This window comes from Rattus rattus, chromosome 14, assembly GCF_011064425.1.
Source record: "Rattus rattus isolate New Zealand chromosome 14, Rrattus_CSIRO_v1, whole genome shotgun sequence".
Lineage (NCBI taxonomy): Eukaryota > Metazoa > Chordata > Mammalia > Rodentia > Muridae > Rattus > Rattus rattus.
In genome coordinates this window covers 71,035,771-71,051,660 of record NC_046167.1, presented here as the reverse complement: position 1 = coordinate 71,051,660, position 15,890 = coordinate 71,035,771, and the positions used below count along the sequence as shown (strand labels likewise).

The following is a 15,890-nucleotide window of genomic DNA, read 5'->3' as shown; positions in this document are numbered from 1 at the left end:
AACCCTTACGTGGGGGGTATATGGGTCCAGTCGTGTATTACAGGAGGGGACCGTGACAAAGTGGCTTATTGAGAGTCTGTTCAGATGGTTTCCCACAGTAACCATTTAAATCCTTCTGCCACTGATAGTTCACCCTTCCTAGACACTGGGTCCAGAAACAAGGCTCTGCTCACTGTACCAGAAAACGGATATACACGGCCCAAGAGCCAGACCAGACACAGTAAAATATCAGTCTTTCAAACTTTTATTTTAGTTTTTATTATTTTTAAATGCGTGTTTCGCCTGCTTGTATGTGCATGCGCCAGACATGTGCCTGGTACTTGAGGGAGTGGGAGAGGGCATTGGATTCCCCTTGGAGCGGGTGTTACCGATGGTTGCGAGCCACTAATGTGGGTGCTGGGAATCAGATCAGGTCCTCTGCAAGAGTGAGCTCAGCGCTCTTAACGGCTGAGCCATCTTTTCAAACCCCTAGAATATTTTATTTTCTGTTTTCCCAAAACCAAAAAAACAAAACCCATAAGTTCACACCCGTTTATCCCCGATGTGGTTTGCTTGGTCTATGAATGGTAAGTGGTTAAATAAGGTTAAACACCTAGGTATCCAGTTATTAGTTCTTTATGTGAAAATACCAATTTTTTTTTTAAATTAAGGATGCCAGGTATGGTGGCACTTGAGAGGCAGAGGCAGGAGAGTCTCTGTGATTTGAGGCTTGTCTGTTCTACAGAATATGTTCCAGAACAACCAGAGCTAAGTATGAGACCCTCTCATTGTGGATGGCCTGTTTTCTATCTGCTTCCAGTGCATGTGTGCAGCTTAGGCCTTGGGCTTGACCCATTGCCCACGGCTTCTGCTTTGGGGGAGTTGTAGAAAGACCAAAAGGAGATAAAAGTGTTGTTGGAAAAGCTCACTGGGAAGAGAACATTCCCGTTACAGAAGAAAATTCCAAAGCTGAGACATATAAAGACCAAGATACAACCCCAGAAGAGTTTCTTGACACTGAAAAGCTAGCTCCCATTACAACAGGATTCTCAGTGAAAAATCGAGCCCTGTGCATGAGTTCAATCAGGTAAGTTTGTGAAAATTGACATCTTAACTGGAGTTAGCAGGTTCCCTTCCTACTGAGAACCCAAGTACATTTCTCAGAGGTCAGTCGAGCTGGTAAAGAGTCTCAAAGGCCGGAATAGCTCCATGATTGTGATCAGCTGAAACCCATCTCAGTGGAAGGCAGTTTAAGAAACAATGCAGAAAACGCTCGATGAAACTACTTGAAGGCAAAGAGAGAACAGCCTTCCTAGGATTCGAACCGATCCTAGTGAGGGCTTAAGGAAGGTTCCGAAGTGAATTTTTTGAGGCTGGGGATGGAATGAAGAGAGACACAGGATAAAGGAAACATCTGAGACTTTGATTTCCCTCGGAAACAGTGTGGTGGAAATGCTCGCAGTAAGGAATGTCGTTGAACTACACCTATAAATTTGACAGATGACTATTTGCATAGCATTCTAAGTAAAGACAGCAGATTCTCCATTTCTTGCCAGAGGATTTAAATAAATGTGCCTATTAAATTTCCTTCTTCATTTACACCCTGGGCGTTTTGTTTAAGAAAAGGATTATCCAAGGTTTCTTTTTTAATTGAAATATAAAAGGAAAGCTTTACATAATGAAAAGGCTGCATTTTGTTCAGGCTGGGAGGTAGAAAACAAAAGGAATTTTTTACCCGTAACTGACCGTAACTGACAGACATCAGCTTCCAGGAATGTAAAAGTAAGAGTCAAACCAGAACTTTTGCATAAAATTCAAGTTTGCACATGAACTCAAGAGCCTAGGAGAGCGGCCATCATTGATCACCGGTTTGAACAGTGTGTGTCACACATTATCCTGTCCTACTGACCGGAGCACGATGGTATCACCTAGATCTAAATACATGTATTTGTGAATAAAAAAAAATCTATAAGCGACAAAGTAGACAAGCGTGTGTGTGTGTGTGTGTGTGTGTGTGTGTGTGTGTGTGTGTGTGTGTGTGTGGTGAGTACTGACATAGATTTGATGGCTTATAAAAATAATAACTATGAAAAAGTAATAATAACTACAATGCAAAACCTTTGAAAGCATCAAATCTATGGTAGTACACACCACACGCACATGCTTGTCTACTTTGTTCTGTTTTTAATTAGGTTGGAGTTTTAGTCTAAAAAAAACAATTTATGTCTTTGCTGTCCCACTTTTCAGCTTCATGTCATGTCAAATTGCACCTTAGTACCCCCCTCTCTCCCCTTAGTTAAGAGACTGACCATCTTAAAGTAGAGAGAAAGCTGTCTACTGTCCATCTTTTCTCTTAGTGCTGCGGTCTCCACGGAGGAAGGAAAAAACGAAAGTGTCGGCAGATGCTAGCTAAGGCTGTTGATGCAGCTCATGTGAGGGACTCTGCTCTCGAACACCGGGATGAGGGGGAGGCTTCGACCTGGACATATGCAAAGTATATGATAACTACTTGTAGTCCAAAGACTAACACCCAGGTATGGAAAGACTTTTGAGCTGTTGGCTGTGGAGTTGTTGAGTCTCCGAGAGACTCTCAAAGCATTCTAGGCAATTGCTGTTCCTCTTGGTTGCCTCCCAAAACTCAAAGGGACGTCCCTATTTCTGAAGACATCATGAATTTTGGACATGGGACTCAAAGGATCAACCTGAATGCCTCTTTCCTGAGCCTTAGTTACCAGAAGATGCTGTCCTGGCTGCCGAGGGAGGAAAGTAATCAATAGCCCAACCCAGCTGTGATACCTATGAACCCCAACAATGACCAGTGCAATAGAGGAGAATTTTCATAATTCTCTCCCTGTGGCCCTGAAAGATGAATCCACTTGATCATAAGGTACGGTTCTTCTAGTGTGTTAACAAATTCAGTTTGCTACTGCTTGTAAAAAAATGATTTGAATTTTTATTTGACACATACACTTGTTCATTTTTTTGTGGGGTGCCTTGTGATGTCTTGTGTAATGTTCAAAACAAGGTAAGATTTTCCTCCCATCTTGGGAAAAAAGGACATTTGCATCATCTCATTAGCAATGGTCATAAAATTACAAGGCTTGCCTCTCCTATGTTTCTTTCTGGCTTTGGAAGCAAAGAAATTATGGCCTTGCGAGTCAGAAAATGTCCTTCCATCTTCTATCTTTTGGGGAATAGTCTTTAAATCTTGAGAGAGTTGTGGGCCAGGAAAGCCATCTGGTACAGTCTTGAGCTTTTTCTGTGGAGAGTTTTATCGATTGCTGGTCCATTTGATTTTTACACCCATTAATGATCCCTTCTTAGAGTTGGAGGTGATTGAGCACAGGGACCAGAGACAGAGGATTGAGGAGCAGGGAGATTAAAGAGGTTCAGAGCCATGGGCATCTGCAACACTATTAATTTGGAACAAGACCATGTACCCATGGTCCCAAAGGCGTTTTGTAGAGAGTCACACAGAAGTGACTTTCTTGCCAGACTGGATGCAGGACAAGTGGTACGTTAATGCTTACTTGCGGTTCTGTGACATCTGATAATGGCCATCATAACTTAGCCATTCTGGAAGTCCACACTGGCACCATTTTGTCTCAACCTTGCTCTGGTCCTTACAGTCTTCATTGCCTTTAGGGGTTAGGGTTCTGAAGGGCTTGTCTGTTTTTGCTGTTACTCAGTTTGCTGGTGTGTAATTCTTCATCTTATGACCCCCTTTTACCTTGTGGCATTGAAACAAGTGCTGTTGTTTTTTTTATATTTCTAACTTTATTTGTGTTTTCTCAATTATTTTCCTATTTAGGTTAATGAGAATTTTCCAGTTTGTTTGTTTGTTTATAAAATGCCAATTCATAGTTTCACGGTTATTTTCTGATTTCCTACTTCCTGTTTTGTTCACCCAGCTCTGATCTTCATTGTTTTCTTTGTCTGGCTTACTGTGTTGTTTTTACCCCCCTCTGGTTTTCGGTGGCCAGAGTTGGGCAGTTAATGCGAGCTCGCTCCCTGTGTACACGGTCAGGACCACGAGTTCCTCAGAGAATTGTTTATGCCTCACGCCAAGTTTTTGTGTGTTGTTTGCCTTTTTTTTTTGTCTTGGGCCTTTTTCCTACTATGCCGTTAGCTTTTATTTTTTATTTTTTTTTCTTCCAGGTCTGTTTCAAGAGTACATTGTTTAATTTCCACGTGTGTAAATTTCCCCACTTCCTTCTCACGCTGGTTTTTTTTTTTTTTTTTTTTTTTTAGTTCCTTTCCTTAGCGATCTCACAAAGTTCGAAGGTGAGTCCCTCGCAGGCTGTTAAGTTTCTTCCTTTTTCCTGACACACAGGAGATACGATCTATCTAAGCTCGGGAGGAAAGTGTGCCCTGTTGCTGAGGGTGGAATATCGCAGCGTGCCCGCTCGGACCACGTGGATTACCGCATTGTTTAAGTCAGCTGTTTCCGTATTGGCTCTTGGCACGCATGCGTTGTTTGTTATGGGCTATGGAGTACTGAGGTCTTCCCTAGCCTTGCGGTGCTGCGACTCCCTAGGTCTCTCCATATTTGCTCCCCATGAGTTTATGTTTATGTAAATACCTCTTAGGGCTTCTGGATTTATAGGCCCTTTGAGTAGCAGCAGCAGAAGCGTGTCTCCTGTGACAGTTTGGACATAAAACCTCTTTTGTGACCGGCGACCTGTTTCTCTTGAGCTCCTGTTTGCACGGAGCATCCTTTCCGCCCTCTGGCTTTGTGCACATACATGTACTTACACGGAAATTAGTTACTTTAAAGGATGCATAACTGGGTATTTTATTAAAGTATCCACTTAACTATTCTATGGCTCTCTTTTTTTTTTTTGCATGTGTACATGTGTGTGATGTGCGTGTATATGTTTATGTTCACATGTATGTGGGTACATGTGTGTACAGCTGCACATACTTATGGGTGCATAACCCCATGGAGAGTCAGAGCCAATCCTCTCCGTGTTATTTACTGATCTGTGTCTCCTGCTGGACCTGGACCTCATCAATTCAGGTGAGTCTAGCAAGCCAGCTCACCCTGGGGATGGCCTGTCCCTGCTTCTTGAGGGCAGGGGTCACAGACCTGGTTTACAGTGGGTTCTAGAGAGCAAGAAGTCTTCAGACTTCATACTTATGAGACCCAGCCTTTGGCTGCTGAGTCATCCTTACAGTTTCCATTCTGTGTGTGTGTGTGTGTGTGTGTGTGTGTGTGTGTGTGTGTGTGTGTGTATGTGTGTGTGTGTGTGTTTTACTTCAATTTTAACCTACTTACATTTCAAGTAATCACAGATAGGTGAGAGGCTTATTGTGGGAGTTTTATTAGTTGAACTCAATCCCTGCCTCCCTCTCCCTCTCTCCCCTTCATACTCCTTCCCTCTTTGTGATTGGATGGTTTGTTTTGGAACGATACTCTGATTCACCCTCTCACTCTCTGTTGTGTATCTACTACAACTATTTTCTTCGCAGCCTCCTTCATTTATATCGATCTTGATCTGATAAGCACTTTAGTCAGATGGGGAAGTTCCACTCCTCTACTTCCCCTTCCCCCTTCCCCCTCTCCCCTTCCCTCTCCCCCTCCCCCCTCCCCCACTACTGTTGTGGCCCAGTCTCTTTTACAGTGTAATCCATTGACCTGTTTCATTAGTGTTCGGTATTTACACAGTTTCTGTCTTCTAACTTCTATGTCAGAGTGCCATAGGACTCGCACCCTCTACGTCCTGCAGCGGCAAACTCCAGTGTCTACAACTGACCTTCACGGATGAGTTTTAAACTTTCACGCTGCTACTTGAACCATCCTGTTTCAGTGTGAAAACTTGTCTTCAGTGTTTCAGTGCCCTGCAGTTCTGGTCAGCCTTTGTGTACCAGCTCTGCTGGATTCTTTTGTATGCTAATCCAGATTTTCTCTCTGTAAGGTCTCTCTGTCTGTGGATAAAGACACACTCTTTTCCTTCCATTTCCTGTTCCATAAGGACTCTGTCTGTTTGCTTTTAGAAAAGTGTCCTAAACCACAGCCTCAAGCCTCATTGACTCCAAATTGAACACTTATTTTTTCATCTGCTGGATGCTTTCCCAGCGCTCACGGCGGGGAGGGCTCACAAAGTCCTGGGGTACAGCGAGGAGAAGGCCCTGCGTCATAGAACTGTGGTGGAGGCAAGGAAAGAGGTCACATACAGATGACAGTCACAGCTTTGAGAAGATTCTATTGGGGACATCACCAGGGCAGAGAGTATCTTCGATAGACAGTGGTGATACCTTTCAGCGAGCATTTCACCCGATCCAGGAAACTGTGTGTAGCTCCCTACATGTAGCTGTCCCTGGCCTGTCATACACTCTTCCGAGGATGGATGTCTGTCCTTCTGGGAATCCAGAACATGGCTGTTCTTCAGGTTCTAGAGAGGAAAGCCAAATCTATAACTTGGTCCTGCCCCATGTCTGGTCTTAGTTCTACCCAGTGGGGTTTTATATTTCTGTATTATCTAACATCTTCTAGCTGAACTGGCTTCCAGCTGCTGAACCAAGTGAGAGCTGGGCTGAGAATTATTAAACATGGACAAATACCCTTGAACTTCTCAAGTCTCAAGTGGGGTGTTCTACCATGCTCTCTGGGGTATCCCCACAGACCTGTGTGTTGAAGGCTTGGTTCTCAAAGCCTAGTGGGGGTCTTTAGGACATTAAGAGCCCATTTCCAAAGAGAATAGTAGCACTCCAGCCAGTTCCTCTACTTCTCTTTGTTCCATGACCATGAGGTGAGTGGTTCGGCTCTGACATTTTCTTGCACTGTGAATCTGCCCACTATTATGGTCCAAAACAGCAGGGCATAAGTGACCACAGACTGGAATCTTCCAATTTATCTGGTTATTTTATTACAATGATAGAAATCTAACAGAGATGTGAAATCCAAGGCTGGGAGTAACTGACTAAAGCAAGCATCCCAGGGCTGGGAGTCACAGCATGGACACACAGGCGGGTGACCTTAATTAAGCCTCCAGCAGAGGAAGGCTGAGAAGCAGAGAGCCCCGGCCCAGTACTGACAGCTTCACAGCTCGGCTGTGACTGACTCTCACACTTGCATCACAGACTCTGCTTCTGCTGGTGGTGCTGGGACAAAAAGACAGCAAAGCTGCTATGAGGAGACCCCAGGTACTGGGAGGGACAAGTCATCCCCCTCCCCCGACTCTCTGATAACTCCAGCTCAGAAAGCTGGAGACTCAAGAATGAAATTTAAGTCTGGCGTCGGGTTAAAAAGAAAGCTGGTAGGGCCGTTTCCTTCCGTAGATGAATTTGAAGTTGAAAGGAGAGGAAACCAAATTGGTTTCCCTTCTGCAGTCACTCTTATCAGTGCTTGATCTTCATGGCACAGAAAGTGAAAACTTCGGGTGCTGGTACAGCCCGGGGCTGTGGTGTGGAGCAGGCTCTGGCTGTGCGGAGCAGGCTCAGGCCTCATGACACAGGCTTGACTCCACTGTGCATCAGCTGAGGGACGTCAGATGCTCAGTCCTCATTGCATTACTGTAAAACATCACAGAGAAAGAGGCTTAGACAGAAGAAAGAAGGAGGTTTTCTCTGGGCTTCATTTTGCTGGTTTTGGTCCATGAGAGATTGGTTGGCCCTGTCATTTGGGGCACACACATGGCAAGGTCCTGTGGCAGAAGGAGCCATAAACGGAATTCCCAACAGAGGAATCTCTTGTGGCCGAGAAACAGTTAAAGAGGTGTTCAAGGTCCTTAGTCACTAGAGAAATGCAAATCGAAATGACTCTGAGATTTCCACCTTACAGCCATCAGAATGGCTCAAAAAAAACACTCCACTGACAGAACATGCTGGTGAGGATGTGGAGCAAGGGGAACACTCCTCCATGGCTGGTGGGAGTGCAGACTTGTACAAGCTCTCTGGAAATCAATTTGGTAGTTTCTCTAGTCCTATCTCAAGACCCAGCTATAGCACTCCTGTGCATATACCCAAATAATGTGTTACTGTACCACAAGGATACTGGCATACCTATATCCATAGCAGCTTTATTCATACTAAACAGAAACTAGAAACCTAGATGCCCCTCAACTGAAGAATGGATAAAGAAAATATGGTACATCTACACAGTGGAATACTACTTAGCTGTTAAAAAGGACACCATGAAATTTGCAGGCAAATGCTGGAACTAGAAAATGTCATCCAGAGTGAGGTAACCCAGACCTAAAAGGACATACATGCATGGTATGTACTTACTGATAAGTAGACATTAGCCATAAAGTACAGGATACCCATGATACACCCCGTAGACCCCAAGAAGCTCAATAACAAGGAGGGCCACTGGGAATCTCTCCTGAATCCCTTTCCACGTTATTCATTGGGAAACAGTCTCTCATCGGAACCCAGGCCTCCCCAGTTCCGTGTAGCCAGCTTGCTCCCGGCATCCACTCTCTTTGCCCCCTGACTACTGGAATAAGAGGCAGGCTCCACTTAGCAGACATGTGGGCGTAGGAGATCTGAACTCCAATGCTTCATCCTCTGAGCCATGTGCCTAGCCCCAACCCAGGGGAGAGGGGTCATTTCAGATCCATAGGTGTCAGACCTGTCACAGAAGCACCATGTTGCTCTGTGTCTGTCTGTCTTGGAAGATGGTTGATCTCTGTGGGGTCAGTGCCGCAGTGAAGTGACAGTTCATAAAGTGCCCAGAGCACGGGCATCTGCGGAGTAGAGCAGTGGGTTGACCTGATGCCACTTCTATTCTAATGCTAATTTGGGTACCCCAAAACCTTGTCCCCACCCCACCCCACAAGAAGAGAGAGTCCACACAGAGACACTAGCTATGTGACCCTGTCTCTAGTTAATTGTGATTGGTAAATAAAAGTGCCAATAGCTGGGAAGAAGAGACAGAGGTGGGTTTAGGGTTCCTGGGCTTGGGGTTGGAGAAGAAGATCGATCGTGCAGGAGAGGAGGAAGGAGAAGCCACCAGGGGTTAAAGGTTAAGAGAGGGCTGCCCACAGGCTGGCTGCCTGGTTGGAGCTAAGAGCAGCCCAGATGGAGCATAGTAAGTAGTAAGTAATAACATTATTGATAGGAATAGTAAGTAGTAAGTAATAACATTATTGATAGGAATAGTAAGTAGTAAGTAGTAACATTATTGATAGGAATAGTAAGTAGTAAGTAATAACATTATTGACAGGAATAGTAAGTAGTAAGTAATAACATTATTGATAGGAATAGTAAGTAGTAAGTAATAACATTATTGATAGGAATAGTAAGTAGTAAGTAGTAACATTATTGATAGGGAGGCAGATGCTCACAACATGGAGGGTGGGTGCTGTCCAGCTCTTGTGCTGCTCAGGGCTTATTGTGAATATAAAGGCTGTGAGTGTGTCTTTCTTCCAGGAACTCAATAACCAACGGCAGGGTAGAAGCCCCAGGCTGGGATTTTAAATAATTTCCCCTGCAGAGCAGCACCTTATAAATACGCAGTTCTACAGCAGTTTGACCTGTTTAAACTTGAATCTCAATTGTTCACACTCAGCGTAGGCAAAGTGTTTTATGACCTCAAGACAGTCAGTCACCTTACCCAGTGGTCCAGGATCCTAGGAAACTACTGGAGCTGCAGCTTGCAAACTTAAAAACTGTACCGGCGTCGGGAGGAGTGCCTTCGCCCCGGGTGGTTTCCCCAAGCCTGGCTTTGATGTGTCACTGCAGCTGGATGAGTACTTTGTAGGATTTGACCAAAACCAAACCAAACCAAACCAAACCCATAGAGAATGGACAGACCTGGACCTGCTGTGCTAGTGAACTCCTGGGATCCCACCACCAGGGAGGCTGAGGCAGGGGAATTGCAAGTTAGATACCACTTGGGATTTACAGTGAGTTTAAAGCTCACCTGGGCCATATAGTGAGGCCCTTTCTCAAAGCAAATGGACATCCCCTACCCTCAAACTAACAACAATGAAAAGAGAAAGAACCCCCAAAACAGTCTTGGGGTGCCTCTGATTTCTCAGAGTGACTGATGAAGGTGGATGCTTCTGGTATGTCTAGATGCTGCTCTCTACAGCGGGATACCGTTGCAGGCCTGGCCTACAGCATTCTAGTCTGTATGGAATTAAGTGAATGAATTGAGATGCTGGACGTCAGAGAGCCTGTAGTGCGAATGCCCTTATCCGAGGTGGCCACGTGCTTTTAGGGAAGTCTGAGAAGGAAGTGACCATTCCTATTCCTCCTCCTACCTTTGAACTGCCAAGAGACCAGCCCTGAGCTATTCCGGGGTGCTCACTCAGATTTGGGTACTCTGAAGTGATGCAGATGGGAACACTGTGGCTAAACACAGCCCTGGCGCAGTCCTGGGGCCAAGAGGCCAGCATGGCTGATGAGGTTCCTGCATCTGCCATTCTCTGTGCCGCTCGCTGTCTCTCCAGGCTTCTGGGCATGCCCAGCCGTGAGGAGCAGATCCAGGAGAAGCTGAGGGCTCTGTGTGTCCCATCCTGGTTCCTCAGAGAGGGTATGGTCACTCTAGATTTTGCTCCAAGATTGTCTTCTTAAGTGTTGTCTTACCTCCTTGAGGGCGGAAGAGGCATCTTATTGACCATCAAGCAGGGGATGAGGGAAGGCCTTGGAGGAGGGGAACATGGAGTAGGGCTGTCACACTGAGGAGTGGCATGTGTATGTATGCTGTGATTCTGTGTGTGTATGGTATATGAAATATGAATATATGACCATGCAAATATATATTGTGCATGTCTGAGGATGTCTATGTGTAATATGCATGGGAACGGGCGTGAGGGTGTGCAGTGTGTGAGTACACATATGTGGGCATGGTATTCAGGTATATATATGTATGTGTATGATGTGTATTATGTAATGCATATGTATGATGTGTATGGTATATGCATATGGTATGTATGTGTATGATGTGTATGATTTGTATGTGTATGGTATATGATGTGTATGTAAATGATGTGTTTGTGTATGTATATGATGTATATGTGTATGATGTGTATATGTATGTAAATGATGGGTATGTGTATGTATATGATATATATGTATGTGTATATGATATGTATGTGTATGATGTGTATGTGTATGTATATGATGTGTATGTGTATGTATATGATGTGTATGTGTATGATGTGTATGTTTATGATGTATGAGTATGTATATGATATGTATATATGATGTTTATGTGTATAATGTGTATGTGTATGTTATGATATGTATGTATATGATGTGTGTATGTGTATGATGTGTATGTGTATGATGTATATGTGTGCATTGGCTTTGTCTCAGGAGACCTGAGCCTTGGCCCTAAAGTAAGCCCAGGTGCTCCTGTGGCTCTGATCCTGTGATCTCAGAGGCACAGACTCCTCGAAGGCCTGGGACAGAAGCTGTGTCTTGTTGCAGGGAGCTGAGCTGCTGTCTTTGTGGAGCAGATGTGTAGATACACCCAGTAGGAAGCAGAGGAAAGGGACAACATGGAGACACAGGCCAGGTCTCCCAGCTTCTGCAACAAAAGACACACCTGCCTTGTGCTTGGGTGTACACAGGTCGGACCTTCAGCCTCCATTCGGTGACACCAGCCTCATGCACATGCAGACACTCACAGGTACATACCCTCTCTCATACTCTACGCCCCTACACACACACACACACACACACACACACACACACACGCACTCACGGCCGTGAATGTACCCTGTACACACACACAGCTCACATATGCACATACGCATCACAGGCAGTCACAGCACTGACAGGTACCCTTACTACATGCACATACATCAGGGCATGCACACATACCCACAGCCACAGGGCACACATACAGCAGTCACGCTCCACACCCAGTCACGAACAGGACATGTGTTCCTATAGACATGAAGCACATCCCCATCAGCACGCCATGTGACCTGGGCCTGAGGTTTGAGAATGTTTCCAACTTGGCCAGACTTCCACGGGACAGCGCTTTCCAGTCTGTAAAGCAGGTGGTGAAGCGGGGACCAAGGGTGGCATCCCAGGGGCTGCATGATAATTAGAACCTGGTTACCCTGTGAGGGAGTCCCTGCCTTTAGAGACATAGACCAGAAGAAGACATGGAGATCAAGCTGTGTGTGTTTTCCTAAACCCACTTAAAACTCACCCTCTGCCCGTGAACCCTGAGCCTGGGATGGGACCTGTGAGTGTTTCCATGGGGCTGGGAACATCTCTCTCCCAGCCTGGCTTGAATCAAGACTGCCAGTAGCCGGCAGCAGGACCTATTGGTTGTGGTGATGGGCTCCTGCTCAGTGTTGTCACCAAGCGGGGCCGTCAAGAGGAAAGGACTCCAGCTGTGGTCTGCACCATGTCTGATGACTGCCCCCTAGTGTCTGTTTCTGGAATGAGCGCAAAGCTGGAAGAAGGATGCAGTTACTCCCCAGAGATTGCTCTGCCTATGGAAGGAACTGAGAAGGACCCTGCGGGAGGATACAACTTAGAGACATTCCAGGGGCTACTGAGCTGGAGGGCAGCCTTGGGAGTAAAGTACTCCCCATGAGCACCACCTGTGAGAATAAAACTCTTACATGCACATCCATGTGGACGGGCCCCAGGTCCTCAGAGGACACTACACGGTCCGTACTGCTTGGTATGGAGTTCTACCTGGCAGGCAGCTGTGCCTTCAAGACACAAAACTGACATTTGTTGACACTTGCAGCCACCCGCTGGGCAGCAGTGCATCTTGGGTAAATTATTAACAGGCCTCTTCCTAGAGAGCTTCCCTAGAGGTGGATGGAGGCAGCCAGGCAAAATGCCCATGTGAGCTGAGCCTGGCTGGGACCAGGTCCCTCTAGCCCCTGGGGAGGGGGGGGGCGGCAAAAATTCAACAACCTTCCTGTGAGCCTGACTGAAGCTTATCCACACATTGACCAGTGAGGGATGGGATCTAAAGAACTTAAGGAGGGGCAGACTTGAGATTGTTTTTGTACAGGTTTGGGCTGGGATGGGAGGGGGACCATTATAAACTGGAGACAGGGATTGATCCTGGATCTGACAGTAGAAGGATGACCTGTGACATTCTCAAAAGCTCAATCTGACCTCTGGAGGGAAGGGCAATGGGGCTGGGGTGGGGTCTGGTTGGCTTCAGGGAAGGGAATCAGCCTCCAAGGCAGAGATGAATAACAGGAAAACTGAGGTGAACCCACAGGAATAGCAGGTGAGGATAGATTGAGGACATCAGGAAGTCCAGTCACCTTCACTCCTGAGGGACCCAAGGTGCCCATGATGCATGACAGAAAGCTATGAAAACCTGTAGGGGTACAGGGGACAGAGTCCACTGCAGGGTCCCTCTCCAGCTGGGGTCCAGCACAATCGATATTTACTGTGAAGGTTGCCAACACACTGGATCTCTGATTCAGAGACATTTTCAGGTAATGCTCTGATAGCAATAAGGTAGGTTCTGGGCCTGAATGTTTGCGGCCTGGGCAGGGCCTCACCCCTGGGTATTTTCTGGAAATCATTAGACTGTGAACAAAGTTCACAGTGGAGATATCCTACCTCTCCGTGCTTCTGTGATCTTGGGCCGTCTCAGCTGAGTTCTGTCACAGGACTTCCTAGACATCTTTTACAGACAGCAGATTCAAAGCCACCGGAATCCTATTTGTAGGCGAAGACAGTACCACGGAACCTCAGAGAAGCCCACACCCATGCTTTTGGGTGGCTCTCCTCTGAGTGCCTCTTTCTTAGCCCTGTGTTTAAGGCCTGTGTTAACGTCAACTCCGGCTCCATTCCATACTCGTTTGTCCTGACGTTCTCTTCTATACAGAAGTCAAGAATAGGCTTGGAGTCGAGGTCCCTAAAAGATTAAAGGGTGTCCCTAGGATGCCATGGGTGACAGCATGGTACTGTGCCTCTGTCACTGCTGTCCCGACATCTTCAGCTACACTTGAGGTCAGGCAGGAGAGGAGGGATAGCCATGCTTGGGAAGAGGTGGACAGAGGAGGCAGGGAACACCTTAGCAGGAGACCCCATACCCCAAGATGGAGGTAGGAAAGGGAGATAAGTCTTTGGACCCCCCTCTTAGGTAGGTAACACATATCTCATGGCAGGTTCAGTGTATGACACTGTGTGCCTCAGTGACTACTTATGGGCATGGGGACCAGGTCTCCCTTCTTTAGGCTTAGATGGAAAGGACACTCCTCCTTTCAGGCCCAAGGGCCAGACCTTCAGACTACAGGCATGTGTCTTTTGCAAGGCCAGCAGAGGCCTAGCATTGACCACAGGCTGGAAGTGAACTTGGAGTAGCCACAGTACAACAGACCAAGGGCAACCCCTGTCTACACTGGATAGATCCTTCCATGTTTTTATGGAACATTTGGGGGTGATATTGGCTGAGATGGTAATTAATGTTGGTGAATATACAGCAGACAGGTAGAAGTTAGTTTTCCCAAATTGTCAGAGGTGGGTGCACTGTGGTCCTCAGCAGAGTGACCCACTGAGGTGTTTTAACAGAAGCAAGTTAACCTCAAAGGTGACAGCATAAGCTGAGGAGGTTTAGCATTTCTGAGACAATCAAATCAGGTCCATGAGCAATTTCAGGACCCGGCTGCAGATGTGGGAGATAGATGGCTCAGCAGGGGACTGGGACCCAAATGTTTTGAGAACAGGTACATAGTGGCTTCAGGGTCTCCATAGAAAGCTGGACATGAACTCTCTCCTCGGTGGGATGAGGCTTAGAGGCGTTGTCTCCTAAGTAAGCTATGTGCTACATCCAGCCCAGGGATTTGAATAAAGGAGGCAGTTGGGACATGAGAGACTTGAGAGGTTGAGTTCAGTCTGGGTAGACAGACACCTCTGGTTCTAAGGCAGGGACAACAAGGAGCTCCCTACTCATAACCAGGGGCTTGATTCACACTGGCTATGTGCGAAAGGGGCCAATGGCTGATTCTTAATTGATCAAACCCAGGGTGTTCGGCAAGGGCTCTACCAGGAAGCTACAGACACAGCTCCAATAGGTGCTTATGCTTTCTGCAGTGTTGGAATTAATAGTAGTTGAGTTTTTGCAAAGGGAAAAACAGTATGAAGGGAGAGTCACTCCAGTGCCAGAGGGAGGAACAAATCCAGTTCCATTGTCATCTCTGGTCTGTGTTCTCAGTACCCCTGGAGCGAGTCTGAGGTACCCAAGGAACGAGGAAGGGGCAGGCGGACGTGGACTGGCAACGCTTTCTTTGTCTTCTACTTGAATTGTGCAAACTTCCAAAGTGATGCTTTGGGAGTTATAAAGGGACAGGGTCTCAGATATCCCAGGCTGGCCTTGAACTCACTGTGCAGCCTTGTGCTTCTGATCCTCCGGCCTCCACGTCCTGAGTGCTGAGATTAGAGATGTGTACCGTCGTCGCACTCAGTAAATGTATTGCCGAGTCTCGAACCCATGGCTTTGTGCATGCTGCACAAGGGCTCTACCAACTGCTCATCATGGCCCCGGGTATCATTTCGTAGTCGAGTCTGAGTTCTCGTTTCCCTGAGAAAGGCATCTTGCTTTGTCTTCGAGTGTAAAGCCGTTCAGGTCGCTAATGAATGCATACTTGTGGGTGAGAGAGGATGAGTTCGGAGTCTGTTAGGACAAGCTGTGAAGGGATCATGCGAAGAATAATTAGACTGTCAGCTCTAAAAGATACAGAGGTGCAACCCCTCTCCCCCGGCCTCTTGAAATTCAGTGATTCACAAGCTCTTCCCACGCCTGGGGCACGTGAACCCTGTCTGGATGGGGCTTGTGCACACACAATAGTAGAATTTCCGGCTCCCCAGAAAATAAGACAGCAGCAACTACAGCAAAACATCTGGCAAATGTGACTAAGGCCTGGAGGGGCCGCAAGCCCTCCACGAGGATGTCAGGGAGGGTGATTGACAGACAGACTCTGTGGAGAAAGATCCAGGAGGGGCCTGCATGATGTTCTGTGACT

At 46.6% G+C, this 15,890-nt stretch overlaps 1 long non-coding RNA gene across 1 annotated transcript; it reads left to right on the top strand.

Annotated features, from left to right (window-relative positions):
- The first annotated feature begins 2,746 nt into the window (after positions 1 to 2,746).
- LOC116883778 lies at positions 2,747 to 4,802 on the top strand. Its single transcript, XR_004385786.1, has 2 exons — positions 2,747 to 2,866; positions 4,313 to 4,802. It is a non-coding gene; the product is annotated as an uncharacterized LOC116883778 (long non-coding RNA).
- Positions 4,803 to 15,890: the final 11,088 nt, after the last annotated feature.